The sequence below is a fragment of the Lupinus angustifolius genome, unplaced genomic scaffold (genome assembly GCF_001865875.1).
Source record: "Lupinus angustifolius cultivar Tanjil unplaced genomic scaffold, LupAngTanjil_v1.0 Scaffold_1_814, whole genome shotgun sequence".
NCBI classification, from domain to species: Eukaryota; Viridiplantae; Streptophyta; class Magnoliopsida; order Fabales; family Fabaceae; genus Lupinus; species Lupinus angustifolius.
Window position 1 is genome coordinate 15974 of NW_017716132.1, and position 13452 is coordinate 29425.

Consider the following 13452-nt stretch of genomic DNA (forward strand, 5'->3'; position numbering starts at 1 on the left):
AAGTGGTTCAGAGCGTCTTGGTGTTTCGTCCAGGGTGGATATCAGGGAGATTCAACTCTTTAATGATTGGATTCGGTGTATGGATTTGGTTGACTTGCCCCTTATTGGTAGACAGTTCACTTGGGTTCAATCTGGTGGTTCCTGTATGAGTCGCTTGGACAGATTCCTGTTGTCGTCTGATTGGATTGATCATTGGAATGGCGCATCTCAGTGGGCTCTCCCTTGTCCTTTTTCAGATCACTGCATGATTCTCCTAAAATACAAGGTGATCAATAGAGGCCCTTTGCCTTTCAAATTCAATAACTGTTGGCTTTTGCATAAGGATTTTAACAGGTTTAGAAAAGAGTCTTGGAATGACATCTCGATTCATGGGTGGCCTGCTTTTACATTGCATGAAACTTTTGTTAAATGTTGTTAGCCATATAAAAATGTCTCATTGCATGAAACTTTTTTCGAATGTTATTAGCCATATCAAATGTTATGAAACTTTTACATTACATTTAGAAATTCATCATCGATTTTGATTTGTTATGAAAAAATATTAAATGTCAAAAAATGAAAAAGGCATGCCTTGATAGTAACTCTTCCCACAATCTTGATATCCTGTTGCTACATATCTCAAGTCAAATGGTTTAGGATGTCCCATAGCTACTCTAACAGAACCCCATTTTGGTGAAGGATAACCTTTTGCAAACTCAATGCCATCTAAGGCTTCCTATACATATAAATACAAAGGTGTCAATAGAATATTAACTATAAAAATTTAAAATACACATAAATATGAAAGCAAGCAAGAAGGTTATACTTGCACATATGATGAGAGATATGATGAATTAACTTGTTCCTTAGTGCTAATACATACCTAGATAATTATTCAATAAATTAGAAAACAAAAACTCAAGTTCTAAATGAGGTTAATGTGAGAACAAATTTCAGATAAGATATTAAAGATATTTATACCAGTGTTAAACACCCACACATGCAATGCATTGAGTTCCTCAACTAGCTGCTCAAGACAAATAATCTCATTAGTTTTGTGTCACTGTAAATATTTTCACATATGTAATTTCAACTAAATGAAAATTTTCAATTATAACTTTAAAAGGTAACCACTTGCAAACTCTCAAAATACCCAAAACTATCATCGGTCCAATATTTCTAGACATTATTAAGGTGATCAGGTCTTTTCTCCCATGGTCCAATAGTATCTTTCCACCTATATATGCATTGCTTAGAGTAACTCCTTCAACGAAGGTACCACCTTGTGTATTGACAATAAAAAATAATTAATTAATAAAGTGATTTATTCACAAATAATTCAAAAACTGATTTAATAATTTAAAATATCTCAATTACATAAAAATAATACAATTCAATATTTATCCAACATTTGAGATAGGAAATTAAAGGTTGGTTTGAAGATAGAAATCTGTATTCACAATATTATGTAATGAATAAAAAATCCAATTTAACAACATATTTTCATACGCACTGGAAATCTAAGAAATTCTGGTTTTTATTCTGCCAACATTTGGAAAAGGTCATTTCGGAACTCATTATCCTATATCAATAGAAGAATGAATTGATGCCCTTGTATAAAGAAAAAGAAAAAAAGAAAAATAAAACATTGCCAACAATCCACGAATGAATGAGGTGCCAAACAGTAACTCATTCAAATGTTTGACATTATTGAATTTAAATTTTCATTCTTAAGGAACCTATCATTCATTATTTAGAGATAGATTTATATATACGTTATGTGTGTCCAGAGGCATAGCTGATACTTGATCTAACCAGTAAACCCCTTTATTTGTTGTTGTTATTTGTAGGCTAGCCTTATGGAATGATGAATTGGCTTCCAATACATTCATCATTCTTGTCCAATTTGTAGTATTACCAACACTGCCAAATTCTATCAATAAGTTGTATATCTCAATCAATAGAAAAACATAATTTTGCAAGTTCATGATTGGAGTTCTAGCTAGCCGGTACCTTCAAATTAAATGAGGTAACTATGTGCCGATACTTATGAAACTCACTAATATTATGGATAAATTTAGTCATTACTTATGAACCAGATTATAGTTGCATGACTCCACTTTTTTAGGACAATTTAATCAGATTAAAGAAACTCACATGACACTAATTGATGCAAGTTTTACATCATCAGTTTCGGTGAATGATATTTGCAAAGGTAGAGCCATTAAAGAATTCTTCTTCATTTAATCAAGAAGTATGGAAGAATGAATTGATTATTGAGTTGATTGAATGAATTGAATTGATTGAATAAGAAGTAAGTCAATATGACTTATTTATACAAGAGAAAAGAAGAAAAGAAAGCTTGTAAAACAAATAACTAATGTAAACTTAACTTGCTAATTCCTAACTTTCTCACCAACTATCATCTTCTAACAACGCTTAACAACCCATGACAGAAGCTATATCATCAAACGCTTAACCATTCATAGCAGAAGCTATATCTTTGCTTAACCACTATGAACGGAAGCTATCCATCCATTGCTTAACCATCCATGACAGAAGTTATATTTGAGCTTAACTATCATGGACAGAAGCGAACCAATCATTGATGATGAAAGAGAGAGAACGGATCAGAATCTTGACCTTAATGAGATGCTTCTATGATGAATAAGAAAGAGGGATAAATGATGAAGAATAAGAAAATGATGTAATCTTTTATAGGATAAATTGGTCATGGTACTCTATTCTTGAAGAGTTTGAGGATATCAAGAAACTAGCTTATGCACTTGAAAAGAATTCTTCACCAAAAACAAACTTCTTTTATCTGAATTTGAAGGTCGATGAAGAATGTGATAATGAAGAATTTAGGGCCATATGTTGAAAAGAAACATTGGATGCTGAAGAACAACACTAGAGCAATCAAAGAAATCAAGATAGTCTTGCCACATGCATTATTGTCACCTATTAGAAGCAAGATAATACTAATGAAGGCCATTGAGATGAAAAAGAAAGCACCACCATGTTCTTCATTGTTGAAGTTTTCTATGAAATCCTTCATGGAACCATAAGTGGAAGCTATCAAAAGATAATTATGCTCTGATACCATATTAAAATGGTAGGAGTCATGCTTGAAATCTTCTTGATGAAAAACAACAAAGATGAAAAAAAAGAATATTATTCATTGAATATTGAATAGATGGATAAGCAAAATTACATTGAATAATTTATATAAAGGATAGAAAAACTAACTGTCTTAACCAAACTAATTAACCAATTAACAAAAGCAAGATAACACTGACGCTTAACCACCATAGGCAGAAGCAACTTCATTCAAAGCTTAACCATCTATTTGACAAAAGCTTAACCAACCAAACCAACCATAATGGATGAAAGAGAGAAAATAAAATGGACCTTAATCTTGATCTCAATATGTTGCTTCAAAGAAGAAAAGTACACACTTTAATAATATTGTGTGTTTAATGAGAGAGATGGGTAAAGAAAAAAAAAACATATATGATGTAAATGATAAAGAATATGAAAAGAACATATGTGCACCAAAGTCAAGACTTTTATGACAAATCAAAACCATTAGGCGGGTCAAAGGACTCAATGAACATCGGGTGCACGAAGCAAATGCCAAGATTTTCACTTTTGGATCATATATGCATGGCCCTAGAACATATATAGACACTTTGTGTGTGGAACCTAGACATGATTCCAGAGACGAAGACTTCTTTATTTAGCTGCATAGGATGCTATCCTAGATGCCAGAAGTAATAACAGAGTTGCACTTTATTTCTTGATGAAGTTCTTGAATGGGTCTTGATAGTCCTATTTCTTATTAACTCTTGATGATATAAACTTGATTGAGCATTCTTCAACATATGATGAGAATTTAACCTCCAATAGATCAAGGAAGAAGAAAACTATTCTTCAAAGAGGAACATGAAGAGCAAGATGAATATAAATATGAATATATTTCAAGCATAAGTTGCAACAAGAACATAACATCCAACAATACATTGGCATTAGAATGGAGTGATAAATGGATTGATGAACTATTATAAGGGTCTATGAGGCTTCTTGATATTTGTGGTACAACCCAAGATTACTTATCACCTTCTCTAACTTCTATTCTCATAAACAAATACTATATGAGAAGTGATATCAAAAGCTACCATGTCTCTGGCATTGGGTGCAGTGCAAGTGCTCTATGTCTTGACATGGCTAAAAAATTTCTTAGAGTTGGCAAGAATCTAATGTTATCATTCTTAGCACACATATTTTATTAACAAGTTGGTATTTTGGAAATAAAATATCCAAGTTGCTTATCAACTGCTTATTCAGGATGGGAAGTGCAGCTATTCTTCTCTCAAACAAGAAAGAAGCAAAGAGAAATGCTAAGTACAAGTTGGTTAAAACACTCATAACATAGAGCTTTTGACAACATAACTTATCTGCCATAAAGGAAGAAAGAATCAAAGAGTTCTTTGTTTGAGGGTTGTGAAAATGATGATGAATTTCCTTTGATTAAACTCCAACTTCTTCTCACTTTGATGATTGATGCATAATGATGATTCTTTCTTGAATCTTGGAACGATAAAAGCATAAGCGAAAACGATCAAAATAATAATTATTGCTATGATATCATATTAGAAATGGTAGAGCCATTAAAGAATTCTTCTTGATTAATCAAGAAGTATGGAAGAATGAATTGAATATTGAGTTGATTGAATGAATTGAATTGATTGAATAAAAAGTGAGTCAATATGGCTTATTTATACAAGAGAAAAGAAGAAAAGAAAGCTTGTAAAACTAGTAACTAACATAAACTTAACTTGTTAATTCCTAACTTTCTAACCGACTATCATCTTCCAAAATAACCTATCATATATCTTTAATAATTGCTAAAAGGCTTTAATGTAGTATATTATTTGATATTTCTTCCCTTTCTCAATATTCTGGAAATGAAGAAAGAAATCTTAGAAAGATTAAAAATTACTTTATTGGCAAAAATAAGTCTTTGTAAAAGTTGTAAACAATATTTGGTGCCATACTTAATTTTTTATGGACATGTGAAATTATGAGCCTTTTCTTCATTCTCATAATTAGTTAGCTGTCAGCTATAATATATAATATAAAGGAATTGAAATATTAATTTGTCTTACCATGCCCCAAAAACCAGGGTTAGAAATGCCAACCCCACTAGATGGACAAGGTTTAGTGCCAACACAAAGTACTTGCATTTGTAATGCAACCTTATTCCTCTCAAAGCAAGAGATAAGATCAGTTGAAACAGAAATGGCGGAGTTATCTCCAATAATTGACCAAGGATAAATATTTGACGTTGCGTGTCCAAGTTCAAAACCTAAAACATAAATTTGTGATAAGAAAATAAAAAATATTCCAAAAAATTTGAGTCCAAATGAGACTTAGTAGAAAAACAAGATGAAGAAAGACTTAGGATTATGGAAATGACCTTTGTTTCTCACAAGTTCTGCCCACAATCCTCATTGACTCCATGATTAATCTCCTGAAAGGAAATTTAAAGAGTAAGAAACAATAATATTGGTTGATTGTACTGATCTTCAATCGACTAATTTTAATATTTAATGACATTTATAATTGAGAAGTGATATTTTTCAAGTTTTATCTTTTGTAATAAGTTAATTAATTGAGATTATAAAACAGGAAGCAAAAGCCCTTGATTAAAAATATCTTATTTTATTATGATGATGATGATAAAGAAACTTGGATGTAATTAGATATTTAAAATGAATAGAAAGAATGAGTATAAAAATAAAAATGCAGCCAAGGAAATGCATATACACTTGACTTGGAAAATCAAAATGCAGTCAACGATATGCAGATAGTTCGCAGACTTTGGGTTGATGACACTATGGAGGAGGAAGGGAAAGAGGAGCAATTCACCCCTGCTCTGTCAAAATCTCAGGAAAAAAACTGAGAAAGAGAGGGATCATTGAGAGAACTCATTATACCCACAGGGGTGAGCATTCTAACACTGTCCAATGATAGTTCACTATTGGAACTGTAGAGGTCTTGGTAACCTCAGCACAAGGTTGGTTCTAAAAAACCTTTGTTTAACTCATAAGCCTGATTTCTTGTTTATTGTTGAACCTTTGATCCCTCATGAGGCTATTAATGGCTCATACTGGACTGAACTTAGGATGAATCTTTTTGTGACTAATGATAGAGGGGACAACTTGCCTAATCTTTGGGGTTTATGCAACTATGATCATTCTCCAATAGTTTTGCAAATTCTACTCAACACATAGCCATAACAGTTTCAATAGAAGACAAAAGGTGTAACATTTGTGCTATTTATGCTCATACTAGTTATATCCAGCGAAGATGCCTTTGGTCTAATCTTTACTCTCTAATAATTGCTAATCCTGGCCCTTGGAGTTGCATAGGGGACTTTAATGTGGTGCTTGGTGCTAATGAGAGCAGAGGTCCTCGAATTCCTCCTTATCTACCTTCAAATGAGTTCAAAACTTTCACTGACTACTCTAACCTGATCCATCTTAGCACAAGAGGCAATTTTTTCACTTGGTCCAATAGGAGATCAGGGGATGCTCTTACTAAAAAAAGCTGGATAGAAGTTTGTATAATGAGGATTGGCTAAATGACTGGAGCCAAAGTAATCTGCCAAGAATCTCCTCTGACCATCATCCTATTATGTTGTCATCTAATTCTTCTGTGAGGAGAGCCTCTCCTTTTTGGTTCCATAAGATGTGGATTCAACATGAGGATTGCAGGAGGGTGGTGGAGTCTACTTGGAACAGGTCTTGTGTTGGTTGTCCTATGTATATTCTCTCTCAAAAGCTTAAGACCCTTAAGCATGAATTAAAACATGGAATATAAATGTTTTTGGTAATATACATCTCAATGTCAAAAATGATATGGCTGTTGTGGAGCTCATTCATAATTCGAATGTTTTCATGTCTAGCCAGGAGTTAAGAGATCAGAAAAATCTGGCTCAGAAAAACCTTTTGCATGCTCTTGAAGTTGAGGAATCCTTTTGGAAAGAAAAAGCTAGGATAAATTGGCAAACTAGTAGGGATAGAAGCACTAGTTTTTTTCACAGAGTAACCAAAATAAGGCAAGCTTCTAAGTCTCTGAATTTGTTGAAGGATGGGGATAGAGTGCTAATGGATCAGGAGGAGATATGAAATCATGTGCAGGCTTACTTTGAGAACCTATTTCCCTCATAAAATTCTATCAGGCCGAATTCTCTTGTTCAAGAGGTTATTCCTAACCTGGTCTCTCAGGAGGAAAATGACATGCTAACCATGATGTCTTCTAAGGATGAGATCAAGAGTGTAGTGTTTGCAATGAATGGTGATGGGGCTCCTGGGCCAGATGGTTTTGGAGGTGTCTTTTTCCAAACTTTCTGGGATATAGTTGGGCAGGAGGTTTGTAACTCAGTGACACAATTCTTCTCTCAGGGATGGATCCTTCAAAACATGAATTCTAACTCTATTGCCTTAATTCCAAAGTTCCTTGGTGCAGACAGAGTGCAAGATTTCAGGCCTATTGCTCTAGCAAATTTTCAATTCAAAATAATCACTAAGGTTCTTGCTGATAGGCTTGCCTCAATTGCCTCTATAATTGTCTCTCCTAATCATAAAGGCTTCATAAGAGATAGAAGCATCCAAGACTGCATTTGTCTAGCTTCTGAGGCAACAAACCTGCTGGATCACAAAACCTTTGATGGAAACCTAATTTTAAAACTTGACATATCAAAGGCCTTTGACACTATAAATTGGGAGTTTCTAATGGATGCTCTTTAGAGCCTTTGGTTTTAACCATAAATTTATCTCTTGGATTCATGCTATTCTTCACTCAACAAGACTATCAATTAGTGTTAATGGTCACAATGTTGGTTACTTTGGTTGCAAGAGAGGAGTTAGACACGGGGACCCCTTATCCTCTCTGCTGTTCTGTCTGGCTGAGGAGGTCTTGAGCATAGGTATTTCAAATCTAATTGTTCATGGCAAGCTGAGTACAATCAGTGGTCCTTCATCTCTTCAAACTACTAGCCATGTGCTATATGCTGATGACGTTCTTATATTCTGCAAGGGAGTAAAGAGAGAGCTTAGGGAGCTAAAGAACCTTCTCATATCTTATACCCAAGCATCTGGTCAGAATATAAATGCCTCAAAGTGTCAGTTCTTCACAAGAAACTCGACTCCTAGGAAAATTGCTAATCTTTCTTCCTACCTTGGTTTTAATGTTGGATCTCTCCCCTTCACCTACCTTGGTGTCCATGTCTGTAAAGTTAAGCCTAAAAGGGCCCATCTCCAACCAATAGCTGACAGAATAATTCAGAAGTTGGCAACTTGGAAAGGTTCTTCCCTTTCTATCATGGGTAGAGTGGAGTTAGTTAAATCAGTCATACAAAGCAAGTTGGTTTATTCTTTCCACATATATGCTTGGCCTGCTCAACTAATTAAATCTCTAAACAAAATGATTAGAAACTTCATTTGGGAAGGGGATACTGAAGTTAGATAGCTTGTCATGGTCAATTGGCAAAAGGTTTGCTCCCTTACTCATGGAGGTGGACTAGGTGTCAAGTCCTTAGAAAATATGAACAAAGCCTCTCTCATTAAACTCTCTTGGAACATGCTCTCTTCAAGCAAAGATTGGGTTGTTTTCTTTAGGAGGAGGTTTGGCAGGGATTATAGAGTTTCTTCTAGATACTACAAATCATCAATCTGGCCTGGCATTAAGGCAAATTGGTCATATGTCCACCTCAATTCCATATGGCTAGTAGGGAATGAGAAAAACATAAAATTCTAGACAGATAATTGGTTAGGCTCGACTTTGATGGATCTCTTGAACATCCCCTTAGATCTTACAGCTGACCTTAAGGCCTATGTGGCTGACTTCATTCATCAAGGTAGATGGACAATTCCTAGACAATTGGTGGATCTTTTCCCAGACGTTTCTCATGCAATCTCAAGGACTTTAATTCCAGTTTGTGAGGATAAGATTGTTTTGCAAGGCACAATTGATTGTAGTTTATCCCTTAATGCTGCCTATTCCTACATAAGACCCCCAGCTACATCTGTGAATTGGTTCAAAGACATTTGGACTGTTGCAATCCCTCCTTCTAAGTCCTTCAGAGCTTGGAGATGGAAGCACAATAAAATCCCTACTGATGAGAATCTTTAGAAAAGAGCATGTAATGTAGTCTCGATGTGCAGTCTTTGTAAGGAGAATCATGAGTCATCTAACCACCTCTTCCTCACTTGTGCCTTTGCTCATCATTTATGGTGCTGGCTGAATTCAAATTTCTCGATCAAAATAGACACTTCCTCTTGCTCTGCTCTTTGGAGGATCTGCCACAGGGATTGGAGCTCTCAAACAAATAAGGTCATTTCAATTTGCATAGTTCAAATAATTTCTGCAATCTGGTATTGCAGAAACAAAGAAAGGTTTGAAGATAGATTAATCCCAGTTGCAAGAGCATTGGACAAGCTAAAATTGGACATTGCATTTGCTGCTAAAGACTTAAAGTCCTATGCAAATAATAGGTATGTTGAGTTTCCCATTCTAAGGAGCCTCAACATCCCTATGCGATTCAAAAGAAGTCCAAACATCAGAGAGGTCATCTGGAATACTCCTATTATAGGTTGGCTAAAGGTTAACACAAATGGAGCAGCCCATAGAAGCTCTAGATTGGCGGGAAGGGGAGGAATTTTCAGAGATCATCTTGGCAGATTTGTGGCCTGTTTTGCTGCATTCTATGATATCCAAACTGCTCTTCATGCTGAGCTTCTATCTGCTATATTGGCAATTGAATGTGCTCATGCTAAGGGCTGGAAGTCTTTATGGATTGAGAGTGATTCAACTTTTGTGGTGAGAATTTTAAAAGGATCAATGCAACCTCCCTGGATTTTATCAACTAGATGGACTCATTGTAAAAGACTCTTGTCTTCTATGTCTTGGATTGTTTCTCACATCTTTAGGGAAGGCAATTCTTGTGCAGATTTGCTAGCTAACCATGAGACCCGATCTAGAACTTTTACTTGGTGGGATTTAATCCTGGTTATAATCTTTTTGCATTGTAATAGAAATTGGTTGGGGCTTCCCAACTATAGATTCACAAACTTGTAAGGGTTCATTTATCTTTCTATAATAAATTTCGGGGTGCTTTAGCATCTTTGCTTTAAAAAAATTTAAATTTTAAACTTGTTGTATGTTTTTGTTATAGTTAAAACATAGAGTATAAAAATAAAAAACCAAAATTGAGTGGCCAATAAAAAATTTATGAGAATGATTTTATGAACCATCCACTTTATTAGAAGCAAGCATGTTAGGAAGGATATTTTTTCTCTTTTCTGAATAAATGATGGTCGATTACATGTTAAAATTTTAGTACCTCACCCCTAAGAATACTCCAAAAAAGTTATCAGGAATTCGCTTTGAAAATAAATTAGAAGTAGCATTTACAAGTAATATTGATGTTTGGGTGACATCTGCACAACAATGAAAAGCAAGAAGATAAACTATCAAGGAATAGAGCAAAACATTGCATGTAGCCTTTAAAGAATAGAAAGTCATTATAAGCTTGATTGAGATGACAAAATTATGAAGATCTCCTTGTTCAACAACTCATATATATAGTGTTAGAAGATTACTAATAAATTATTGGTGGTGTTTGGTTGCCAAGATGGCAATATTAATCTGGTTTATTCATATGTGGGTCACTTTTTCGACATTATCCTATGTAACAAATTGAATTTAGATGAAAACTATCAATTCACTTTCTCAATATCCTATGATTCGTTGATATAAATATTTCGTAGAAAATAATTTATTTTCCAAAATAATATTTATAATTGCAAATAATAAAAACACAGTAAAAAAGGATAGCACATAATTAATTATTTTTTTCCTTACTGGATATAAAGTGCGCTTTGGATTAATCCTTAAAATACAACATAATTGATATAGTTGTCGGTCAAATGAAATGTGAACATGTAAGTTTAAACTCCGACACTTTAAATAAAAATTATTTGGAAAATTTGAAAGTATTATATTCCTTTTAGATTGATCCTTATACAACTAACAAATAATAATAATGTTATTTTTTAATAAATATCATTATACAATAAAAAATCATTTTATCATTATACAATAGAAAATATAAGGAAAAATATTGATTAATTGACGTCTTTGTTTTTTATCATTATACAATAAAAGGATAAGGAAAAATTCTTGATTAATCGACGTCTTTGTTTTTTTTATAATAATTATCATTTGTTGTGCAATGACTCATATCTCTAGATAACAGCAATACAAGTTATGGGCTGATGCAAAGGGGTTGGGGTAGAGGGTTATATATTTATGTTATGTAAACGTAACATAAGAAGGAGAAGAATAGTCAAAAAAGATTTGTCCCAATGAATGGAGTCCTAGCAAGCCCGTGGGGAAAGATGGAGTATCTACATCTGCAAATGTTACACAAAAATATGACTCTGGTTACAACGGTGAAGTTGATCTACTATTTGTATCATCAAATCATAGTACAGATGAGTGGACACTTGACACTGGTTGTTTCCACCTCATGACGCTAAACAGAGAATGGTTCACCATATACAGGGCATGCAATTTTGGTTTCGTGTATCTTGGAAATAATAAAGCATGTGAAATTATTCGCATAGAAGAAATCAGAATTGTGATGGATGATGGTGTAGTGAAGACGTTATGTGAGATTACGCACATACCAGATTTGAAGAAGAATTTGGTTTCTTTGGGGACATTGCAGACCAAAGGATTTAGCTATGGAGCGGATGGGGACAGTGATATTCTTCGAGTATGCAAAGATGCACTGACTGTGATGAAGGGTAAAAAGACTGTAGGGAACACTTACAAGTTATTAGGGAGAACAGTTGTAAGTGGAGTTGCTGGAGTGGCTGAAGAGATCTTAGTAGATTCAGACCATGGTGCTACAAAATTATGGCACATGCGTTTGGGACATATGAGTGTGTGTGGCATGACAGAACTATGCAAAAGAGGATTGTTGAGGGGAGTCAGAAAATGCAAGCTAGATTTGTGCAAGTATTGTGTGCTTGGGAAACAGACACGAGTTAGTTTCAAGGCTGACCAACACATGACTCGGGGTATTCTAGACTATGTCCACACTAATGTATGGGGACCCACTAAGGAACCATCCCTAAGAGGTTCTAGGTATTTTGTTACCTTCGTTGATGACTTTTCTCGCAAGGTCTGTGTATATTTTCTGAATCATAAGTCAGAAGTCTTTGCCAAGTTCAAGGTTTGGAAGGCATAAGTAGAGAACCAGACTGGCAGGAAAATCAAATACATGAGGTCAGATAATGGTATGGAAAACAAAAACATACAGTTTCAGAAATTCTGTGAGGAACATGGCATTAAGAGGCACTTTTCAGTGATGAAGACTCCTCAACAGAATAGTGTTGCAAAGAAGATGAATAGAACTCTTACAGAGAGAGCCAAATGTATGAGGCTGAATACTGGATTTTCCAAAGGATTTTGGGAAAAGGCACTTAGTATGACATGCTATGTCATCAATAGATCACCATTGGCTTCATTGGATGGTAAAGTTACAGAAGAAGTATGGACAGGTAACCCAGTCAATTATAATATGTTACACATATTTGGTTGTCCTGCTTATGTACATGTACTCAGTGATGAACGATCTAAACTTGATCCTAAGTCAAAGAGGTGTATCTTCATTAGATATACCAAAGGTGTGAAGGGGTTCAAGTTCTGGGATCTAGTTTCCAGAAAGGTGGTGTTGAACAGAGATTCAGTGTTTGATGAAGATTTCATGATGAAACAATCAGTTTTGACAGAAGCGCCCATAACAAATGGAGAAACTTTGGGATCAAATATGATTCCAGTGAGAAATGAAATGGTTCGGGTGAATAAAGGCAAGGAACCATGCACTAGTTCAAGTCAAGAACATGATGATTATCAGGCAGAGAGTTCAGGTGTACAGGAGTATCTACTTGCTAGAGACAGGGATAGGCGTCCTATAAAACCTCCAGAAAGATATGGCTTCAATTTCTCTCCATATCAGTTTAGGAGATCCATGTAGCTTTCAAGAGGCTATAAACAACCATGAGAAAGAACAATGGATGGGTGACATGATGGAGGAGATGGAGTCTCTACAGAAGAACCAAACTTGGGAGCTTGTCTTATTGCCCCCATACAAGCGTGCAGTTGGGTGCAAGTGGGTGTACAAGAGGAAGCCAGCAGTATTAGAAAAATAAGGAGAAAAGTTCAAGGCTCGTCTGGTAGCAAAAGGGTATTCGCAACAGAAGGGGATCTAGTACAATGATATTTTCTCCCCAGTGGTGAGACACACTTCTATCAGGGCACTGCTTGCCTTGGTAGCCAGCCAAGATATGCACTTAGAACAGATGGATGTGAAGACTGCCTTTCTCCATGGTGAATTAG

At 34.9% G+C, this 13452-nt stretch overlaps 1 pseudogene; it reads right to left on the reverse strand.

The window, feature by feature from the left end:
- Positions 1-541: 541 nt before the first annotated feature.
- Positions 542-2204, reverse strand: LOC109337043 (annotated as a pseudogene).
- Positions 2205-13452: the final 11248 nt, after the last annotated feature.